The following is a 9,874-nucleotide window of genomic DNA, read 5'->3' on the forward strand; positions in this document are numbered from 1 at the left end:
CATGACCAAAGAAAAGGAAGATTCGGAAGAGGCGGTGAAAAGACGTTGCATCAAGACGTCAGGACTGCTAAAAGGAACGGACTGCAATACTCACCAACCCAGGGTTAACCACGATAACCCCCGATTCAGACAAATGGCATGCACCTTCCGACAAGTTGCTTTATCTCGGCAAACCCGGGTTGCGGCTACAACAAACAGGAAGGAGAACTAGGACACCGATTAAAGTAGCGAATGAACGACACCATTAGTCGAATCCTTGGGCGCAAGGTAAGTATATCGCGACACCTTGCGACCCCACCACCCCAGTTTAAAATATCATCCGCCCTGAAACCCCAGCATCTTGATACCCCTATTTGTTGAAAACTCCCACCCCGAATCCTTAATTACCTTAAGAGAAAATTCACAACCATCATGACCTTGCTCACCCTTTGTTGCGCCTAACCCAAACCCTTGGAAACCCTGTTAAAAACCGTAGAGCAGCATAAAGCCCTTACCCTGCCCAGGGGCGTGAAGAACCAACATTCATCGATTCAATATTAAAATAAGTTGTTAGATAGGAATCGGCGAAGTAGGTGGAAGTTACGAATACGTATCATCCCACCCTTGCACGAAAACCGTGAAGGCTTTACGAGAAACCATAGCCGTTACGTACGCCACCAAAGAACGCCATGCATTGACAAGAGCGGGCAAACAAATACGTTCAATGTGTCAGGGGCCCTCGCTACAGAAAACATCGTCAAATAGGTGCAACAGGCCGAACCTCAAGGAGGACATAAAGCCTTGCTAAGAATTTCATCCACCAAGGAAGGGATGAAACCCAATAGAACAAGAAAGACTAACCCGAAACCCCCCTTGACCCTTAAGAACCCTCGGCAAGGATTAGGAGTCAAGACCTAGGGATTTGACCCACTAACCGCCTGGGTCCAGACTTCTGGACATCCGAGGGGAACGTACACGGAAACCATCACGAGAATTCCCCTGGAAGCCATAGAGACGAAGGGGACTTCGACACGGGAAGAGAAGATCAAACGAAAATCTTAGAATCAAACGAAGCCAAGGAAAAGGGATCACCAGTTCGACTGTACGCCACAACCAAGCCCCAAACAGGCATAATCACTCGAAGCCAAGAGTTCTTAGCCCCTTTCCCTCCCCTTGCCAATCAAGTACCATTTCGTTAAAGAATCCGTCCTACCACTCCAAACCTCGCTCTTGATCCCTCATTACAAACAAACACGTACAAGGTAGCAACCTTCCTTCCTGTATTACGACCTTGGAGACATCGACCCTATCCGCCCCTCGATTTTGAAACCTAGCCCTTGCACTTCTTACATCCCTTTAACCCAGACCAAGAAAACATAGATATATATATATATATATATATATATATATATATATATATATATATATATATATATATATATATATATATATATATATATATATATATATATATATATATATATATATATATATATGTATATCTATCTCTAGACGTGCTTAAGGATCAATAAACATTGTACGATGGGTCATCCTATGTATCCAAGTCCCTTTTATTGTGCACAAGGGCATGGGACTTGTCAGGACATGAATCTGTGCATTTTTGGGGTCTTTCCCGAAGGAATTGACTCTTCCTAGTCACTTTCCCGCGGGTCCCCAACGAGTCCTTGACGGGACCTTGGCGGGTCCTTGGCAGGAGCTTGGCAGGCGGACGACCGCCCACCTCGCGCCCACTAGTACAATGTGCTAATTTCTTAACCCCTCATTTTATTGATTTGTGGCGCACTTGTGTGCCTCGATTGATGAATGTGAGTCTTGGGTAAAGAACCATGGACCACCCAAACATAGTGTCCTACGTAAAAGACCTTGACGCACGAGGAACCATCGGGAAATCACAATCAATTACATTACACGAGTAATTGAAGTTGGATCCTACGATACAACCGACTAGGTATGTTTGGCGTAAAGGATTGCGCAAACCAAGGAGGCGAGTTGGGAACTCGTGCAAAGAACCCACGAAAACCTTAAAAGTCAAAATGCTAAGGATGGACCGGGACTCCTCCAAACCATGGACATCGTTCGAGCAAATCAGAGGACTCCTTACAAGTTGTATGGAATCAAGAACTACGTAGTCCATGGTGCTAAGCAAAAGGGTGAAGAGCACATTCGCGCCAAGACTTCAAGGGTCATTAAGGACCCACAAGGAAATGAGATGACTCGTAAAGTCACCGAGTCATCCCACAACGAGATTTCGTAACCGACTGCGCTTTAAAAAAGAAAAAAGGGCACACAAGGACACCTTTATCATTAAAAGTAACACAAAAGGGCACAACAATGCCGAACCTCGGGTAAGACATGAAGTCTTACTAAGAATTTCATCCACTAAAGAGGAGATGAAATTCAACCCAAAGTCCATCGACTCCCAAGAGACTTTGGGAAGAATTTGGGAAGTGCGCCCTAAGAGAGTGGCTTAGTTGACCCAACTTGGTCAAGACCTTGGGCGCAGTAAAGAAGTAAGTGTTGAATCACCACGAGAATTTCCCTCAAGAAAGAAGAGAAGGATGAAACCTTAGCCCGGGAAGCAAGGTCTAACAAGGATCTTAAATTCAAGCAAGTACCAACACCAAGGAAGGAGGATCATCAGCTCGTCGACGCATCGTGATCAAAGCATCTAGCCAGATTATTCACCTGGGATCGAGAAACCTTAACCCATCCTAGCCGAATTCCTTTCCCTTCCTCGGAAAATCGGCCCCCTCCTTATTTCGAAACCCTTTCTAACCTTCATACCCCATTCGTAATCCCATGTTTTAACGATTCCATACAAGGTGGCAACCTCACAACCTAAGTTGCAACCTTGAAAACTCGATCCTAATTCCTGAATTCACCGTATCCTCAAGTTTGAAACCCACTCTCTTAGCCCTGTAAATCTAATCGTTCCCAAAAACCCAACACGCATAGGCGTACAAGTATACAATTTCCCTGTGGAATACCCTCTCTATAGGACCACGGTTCTACTCTTGACTCGTTAACCCTGCAACGATTTCCAAGCTTCGGGGACGAAGCTTCTCGTAAGGGGGGGGAGAGTGTAACACCCCGTGTTACGGCCTTTAATCCCGGATTAATTATTTAATTAATCCCATTAATAATAATTAAATATGATTTAATTATGTTAGGGTTACCTTTAATTAAATAGCGAGGTCCACCATGAACCGTAGACCCTTGCCCGAATAAGAGTCTTAAGCCTATTAGGAATAAAAGAGGTAGGCCTTTTACTATTCAGATTAGGATTAGGATTCTCTTTAATTAATATGGTCCACTATGGACCATGGACCCTTATCCCTAAAACAAGCCCTAGCCCTATAAGGAATAGAATTAGTAAACCCATACCATTCAGGCCCTAACTAGGAGTCTTAAATATATAAATAGGGAACTTAGAAGGCACCTAGAATCCCCACCACATTAATCTCTCACCACCCAAAGAGTTCCAAGAATTCCCCTAGGAGAAATCAAGAAATCAAGAAAGCTTAAAGAAAGATCCTTCATAGCCAAGGAATTAATTAAGGCTAAGAGGTAACCCATGTCTCAACAAAACCTATTTTCATAGTTATAATTCCCCCTTAGGGTTTCCCCCATATTATTGTATATTGGCGAGTTATGATGATGATTATTGGTAATTGATGTGATGATCCCATGGGGGATCTTGATAATCTTGATATTGGGAGATTCTTGATGATTATATGGAGTTCTTGATGATTATGTGTTGTTCTTGATAATTGTGTGATGCTCTTGATGTTTATGTGTTACTCTTATCGAATCTTGCAATTAGAAGACGAACCGTATTCTTGTTGATATAAAAGTGATTAGAACCCTAGGTTGTATCGTATGATCTTATTCTTGGATTATCGGGTGGGGAAATCGCATGTTTGGGTGTTGATTATATTTAGAAAAGCATGATAGGTTATGTGCCGTCCGTTTCTTGTATTTGATTCGTTAATTGTCTACGTGTTGTCGTTAATTGCGTTGTAAAGTGTCTAAGCATGGTTTCGGGTTCCACAACGGTTCCCGGGGCGTAAAGTGATGAAGAGAGTCAGTGGGGGGTAGGTGGGGGGTAGGGGACCCGCCACCTACCCACGGCCGAGAAACACCGCCCGGCAGCGGGTAGCCGGCGGGCGGGCAGCTACCCGCCGGTGACCCGCTGCCCGGAACAGTATCATCCGGCGGGTGGCCCCCCACCCACCAGCTACCCGCTGTAAATTATCCCACCTCGGGATCCCGGCTTCCCCGTTTGATGTTCCCCCGTTCCCCGTGGTGTCCCAACGGACTCCGTTTATCGTGCCTATGTCTAGTTTGATATTTCGGGTGCCGTTCATAGGTTTACGAGTCTATTATATTGCATGCTAGTTGAATTGGTATCCCGTTGACCTAGGTGGAAGAAGTATGAACCCCTTAGGACTATTCTTAGTATGTGATGGATCACGCATAAGTTTTGTTATACGCTTCCTCCCCCTTCCCAATGTGTAATGTGGGTTGCATGTGCTTGCTATGTGTTATGTGTGTGTGTTACCCCAATTCGGTTGCGATCGGATTGGTTATCCTGAGCTGCGGTTCAGAAGCTGGCTGCGGTCAGATCGATACTCTTGGGCTGCGGTCCACCGTTTGGTTGCGATCAAACGTTTCTATACGAGCTGCGGTTCGTCCTTTTTCCTGGCTGCGGTCAGATGACATTCTCTTGGGCTGCGGTCCACTGTTTGGTTGCGATCAAACACTATGATGAGCTGCGGTTCATCGGTCGGTTGCGATCGACCCCTCCGTGTTGCGTTACGGGGCAGGGTGCTGCGGGGCCGTGTCAGAGCTATATGCGCTGACCCTCATGTATGGGCATGCGATTGGTCCTGTGGCGCCAACAAAGTGTGTTATGTGTTGTGACGGGGACGAGTTGTGATTACGAGTGTCTTGGAGGATGTGACTATGGGATTTATATTGGGGATTGTTCATGTTGGGTTATGATCATTGTTTATGCTTTGCCTTATCTGCCTTATCTGTTGTGAACTGCATATGCTCGTTATAACTGTTGCTTGTGTCTGGCCTTATCTGTCGAGTCATTCCCGGTTTTAAAAGCTAGAGTTCGTAGGATATATCTTCATGCTCAAAATGGTTTTCGTATATCTATATATATCTCTATATGTATTGTATTTCAACGCGTTGGAGTGGGTTACTAGCATCTCTCGCTGAACAGATATATTTGGCTTTCAGGCACAGAAGATTAAGTCACTGGAGTGCGCTAGAACTTAGAAGTAGATAGTTTCCCTTTTGGCCTGCGTGCCACGTTTACGTATTCACGCTTTGAGGATATTAGTTAGTTAGCCTGTGCACTTGGGTTCTCTAGCCCAGGTGTGGCATAGCACCCCGAACGCTTGTATTTATATCTTGGGATTTAATAAGATTCTACCTTTATTATAAGTTTTAAATGTCTTGAAAATCTGGGGTGTTACACCCGTGCAGAAAGGCATTCTTGATATCAAGCTGATGTAAAGGCCAATCATTGATGGCAGCTATAGAAATGAGTAATCTGACAGAAGTAAGCTTAGCCACAGGAGAAAAAGTGTCAGAATAATCAACCCCATAAGTTTGGGCATATCTCTTAGCCACAAGGCAGGCTTTCAAATGAGCCACAGACCCATCAGAACTAACTTTTACGGTAAACACCCATTTACAACCAATAGGCTTCTTATTTGCAGGCTTAGTGACCAACTCCCAAGTACCTTTGTGATCCAAAGCATTCATCTCTTCAATCATTGCATTTCGCCACCCAGGATGGGACAAGGCCTCCTTTACAGTTTTAGGGATTAGAATAGAATCAAAGGAAGCAATAAAAGAACAAGAGGCAGATGACAACCGATCATATGTCACAAAAGAGGAAATAGGATAAGTACAACTACGTTTACCTTTCCGTTGAGCAATCGGACGATCATCATCCAAGACTGGATCAAATGACACAGAGGTGGTTTCAGGGCATTAAGCTAGTACCGGATCCGGAAGAGAAGCAGGAGGTGGTGCCGGAACGGGTGCAGCAGGCCGAGGTCTATGAGAATACACCTGTAAGACAGGAGGAGTAGGAACAGAGATAGGAACAGAGGATTTGACCGTATACATCAAGATATCATCTCCCTCCCCCTCACGAATAACATCAGGAGATGCAGGAAAGAAAGGAACATCCTCATGAAAGGTGACATCAATTGAAACAAGGTACCTACCAAGCTCAGGAGAGTAACATTCGTATCCCTTTTGCACACGAGAATAACCAAGAAATACACACTTCAAAGACTTTGGATCTAACTTGGAGACATTGGGACGGACATCCCGAACAAAGCACACGCAACCAAATATTCGTGGGTCAATAGAAACAAAGGTTTCGAAGGATACAGAGTATGACAAGGAGTTTTCCCATCCAAAATTGCAGAGGGCATACGATTGATCAAGAAACAGGCTGTGGAAACAGCATAAGCCCAGAACTGCTTGGGAACCCCCCCCCCCCCCTTTGAAACATCAAGGCCCTTGCAGTTTCAAGCAGATGCCGATTCTTGCGCTCAGCCACCCCATTTTGGGAAGGTGTGTTAACACAAGAGGACTGATGTATCATACCTTTCCCACGCATATAAGAGGCAAAAGGATGCAAGAATTATTCTCTAGCATTGTCACTACGCAAAATTTTGACAGGAATACCAAATTGAGTTTCAATTTCAGAACAGAACCCACAAAACACATCAAACAATTCAGAACAAGACTGCATTAGATATAACCAAGTTATGCGGAAAAATCATCAACAAATGTAACAAAATACTTATAACCAAGTTTAGATGTCACAGAACATGGACCCCAAACATCAGAATGTACTAACTCAAAAGGAGCAGACGCTCGTTTGTGAACCCTAGGACTCAAATGCACACGATGGTGCTTAGAAAACTCACATGACTCACAATGTAAAAAAGACAAACTAGAAAACTGCGGACACAATTTCTTCAACAAGGGAAGGGAAGGATGCCCCAAACGACAATGTGCTTCAACTGGAGTGACAACACCAGAACAAGCAACAGACTCCGGCCTCGCTGTGTCAAGAACGTAGAGACCTCCAGACTCACGCCCCTTACCAATAACCCTCTTCGTCATAAGATCCTAAAACAAACAATGATCGGGGAAAAACGTAATAGAGCAGTTTAAAACACGAGTAAGCTGGCTGACTGAAATTAAATTGAACGAAAAATTAGGTAGGTGTAAGACAGATGACAAGGGAAGCGTGGGGATTGGCGTAATGGACCCAGACCACACGAGAGGTGGATCCATCCGCTAAGGTGACAGGGGAACTATGTGGATGGGAAGAGAGCGTGGAAAATAGACTCGAGTTACCTGTCATATGATCTGTAGCACCCGAATCTATAACCCATTTGGATGCGGACGAGAGAAGGCATGTGGTTGTATTACCTGAGTCAGCAATAGCGGTGACCGAATATGATGAATGTTTTAAAGATTCTTGGTACTGAGAGAACTTGGCAAACTCATCCACAGAGACCATGACCGTTTTGGAAGATGCCTCAGGTGTATACGCAACATTAGCAGCTGAATTTCCCCGCTCCTTCAACCACTTCCTACAGTCTCTTTTTATGTGTCCGGGCTTATGGCAATAATGACACACAATACCACCGGAACTGTGCCATTGGGAATTTCTACTATTCCCACTATGAGGCGGATTGGATGATTGCCCCTGGGGGTTCCCACCGCGAGGATGGCGGCCAACGAGTGCACTGGTTGGTGGGATGGTAACTCCGGACAGACTTGGTTGCAATTGCTCCGATCGAATCAAACGTGGGAATACAGCAGCCAGAGTAGGGACTTCTGAGGTACTAAGAATGGCGGACCTAGCTGTATCAAACTCAGAGGGGAGACCTGCCAAAAAACTCATAACAGCCAGTTGTTCACGCTGTTGTTGCTGTGTTTTAATGTCAGTAGTGAAAGGCATTAGTTTATTAAGTGCCTCATACGTTTTCTTAAATTCCATAAAGTACGCCATAAGAGATAAATCGCGTTTCTCTGCACGGTAAAAAGACTTGCAAACATCATAAATACGAGTAATATTCCCCTTCCCAGAGTACAAATAATCCAAATACTCCATCAATTCCTTAACAGAACCACAATGACTAATGAACCCAACAATACTCTCATCAATAGAATTACGAATATGCAGAAATAGACGTGCATCATCCCGCACCCAAGTAAGCTCTTGATCAGCCAAAGATGTTGTTAGGTGATCGGACTTATCCAAACTAGTGAGATAAAGATTAATGACTTGAGTCCATTCCAAGTAATTAGAGTCATTAAGCTTACAATCCGTGATTTTAGAAGTCACAGGAACAATATCAGTTACAACCACAGATTTATTATCAGTCATACCCACCAAAACTTAAGCCCAAACAGATCAGAATCTATGCCGAAAAGTGAGCCTGAAGAGGTACGAAACAACCTAACCTTAGAACCGGAGCGGTGATGGTCCAAACTAAGTCCAGAACTGAGAAGAGGGGACTTAGGCGACCTAGAAACGTTCGTCGGAAAAATTTCCCGGTGGCCGGAGACGTCCCACGCGCCGGCTCGTGGGGGAGGTGGCGGCGGCGACGGCGGCGCGTGAGGCCCACGCACAGGGCAGTTCGCCGAGAAACTCCGCAGCTGTGGTCGCCGGACTCCGGCGGACCCTTCTAAACCAGCGGTGACGACAGGAGATCGCCGGAAAAAAAAGATTATTGAAGTGGCTTTGATACCATGTGAATAGGTTTTAGAATAAAATACCTTGGAGCAGCTCTCTCTATCTCACACACGTTAGGGAGATTTCATCTCTCTATATATGTAGGGGCAAGATGGCAACTGATATGGAAGTTTCCATACACCCCAAACCCTAATCTCTAGGTTTCCTAATATATAGGATTCTCAATATTAAACATTCTATAACACACACCATCCAGGTGCACTAGCCACAAGCACAACTTAAGAGGCAACATGGAACTTATGTTGTTTTGACAGATTTTGACTAGTTTCCCTGTCTTATTATGATTGTTATGTTTGAGGATTAGACTAGCCTGTGCATTTGGGTTTGATAGCCTAAATGTGGCATAGAATCCCCGTTTGTTTTGACATAGCTTTCGCAATTTATTTATATAAGTTAAACTTTGTTTACCTTTCTTTGCCCAGTTAATGCTTTAAGTTGTGTTTAGAAATCGGGGGTGTTAAGTCAGAGCCTAGGTCGAGCCTAGGATGTTAAGAGTTGGACTTTAAGAACCTAGGTTGGAGCCTAGGATAGCACTTTGAGATTGGAACCATAAGAGATTCGGAATTGACCTTAAAAACTTAAGCTAATCGGGATATTTAAGTTGTAAGAATTCTAGGATCCGCGGTGAGGTTTTGCATTTCCTTTGCTTGTTTAAGTTGTGCTTTAAGTTGTGTTTAGAAATAGGGGGTGTTACACGTGTAGTACACACACTTCCTCCATGTCGGCGGCTTGGGCACCAACACTACGTTAGTCAGCCAGCCGGGGTATTTCACGCCCCACACATGCTCGGCAGCCAACAAGGTATCTACTTCTTGCTTTACAAAGTCTCTTTGGTCATTTGATAGATACTTCTCTTCTGTGCTACAGGCTTGAGGCCGGGATCGACTGCCAACCGATGGGTTATGATTGAACGGTCAACTCCTGGCATGTCCTCGGGCCCCCAAGCGAATATTTCATTGTAGGCCCTTAGAATGCCAATGACTGCTTGCTTCACGGGCTCGGGCAATCCGGTCCAAATTTGGACCTTTCTCTCTAGGCAGTCGGGATACAGCATGACTTCCTCGA

At 44.7% G+C, this 9,874-nt stretch overlaps 1 long non-coding RNA gene across 1 annotated transcript; it reads right to left on the reverse strand.

Annotated features, from left to right (window-relative positions):
• Positions 1-6,814: 6,814 nt before the first annotated feature.
• LOC109171528 lies at positions 6,815-7,491 on the reverse strand. The gene is made up of 2 exons (XR_002052605.1): positions 7,402-7,491; positions 6,815-7,170 (listed from the first exon to the last, which is right to left on the reverse strand). It is a non-coding gene; the product is annotated as an uncharacterized LOC109171528 (long non-coding RNA).
• Positions 7,492-9,874: the final 2,383 nt, after the last annotated feature.

Source organism: Ipomoea nil, unplaced genomic scaffold (genome assembly GCF_001879475.1).
Source record: "Ipomoea nil cultivar Tokyo-kokei standard unplaced genomic scaffold, Asagao_1.1 scaffold0319, whole genome shotgun sequence".
NCBI lineage: Eukaryota > Viridiplantae > Streptophyta > Magnoliopsida > Solanales > Convolvulaceae > Ipomoea > Ipomoea nil.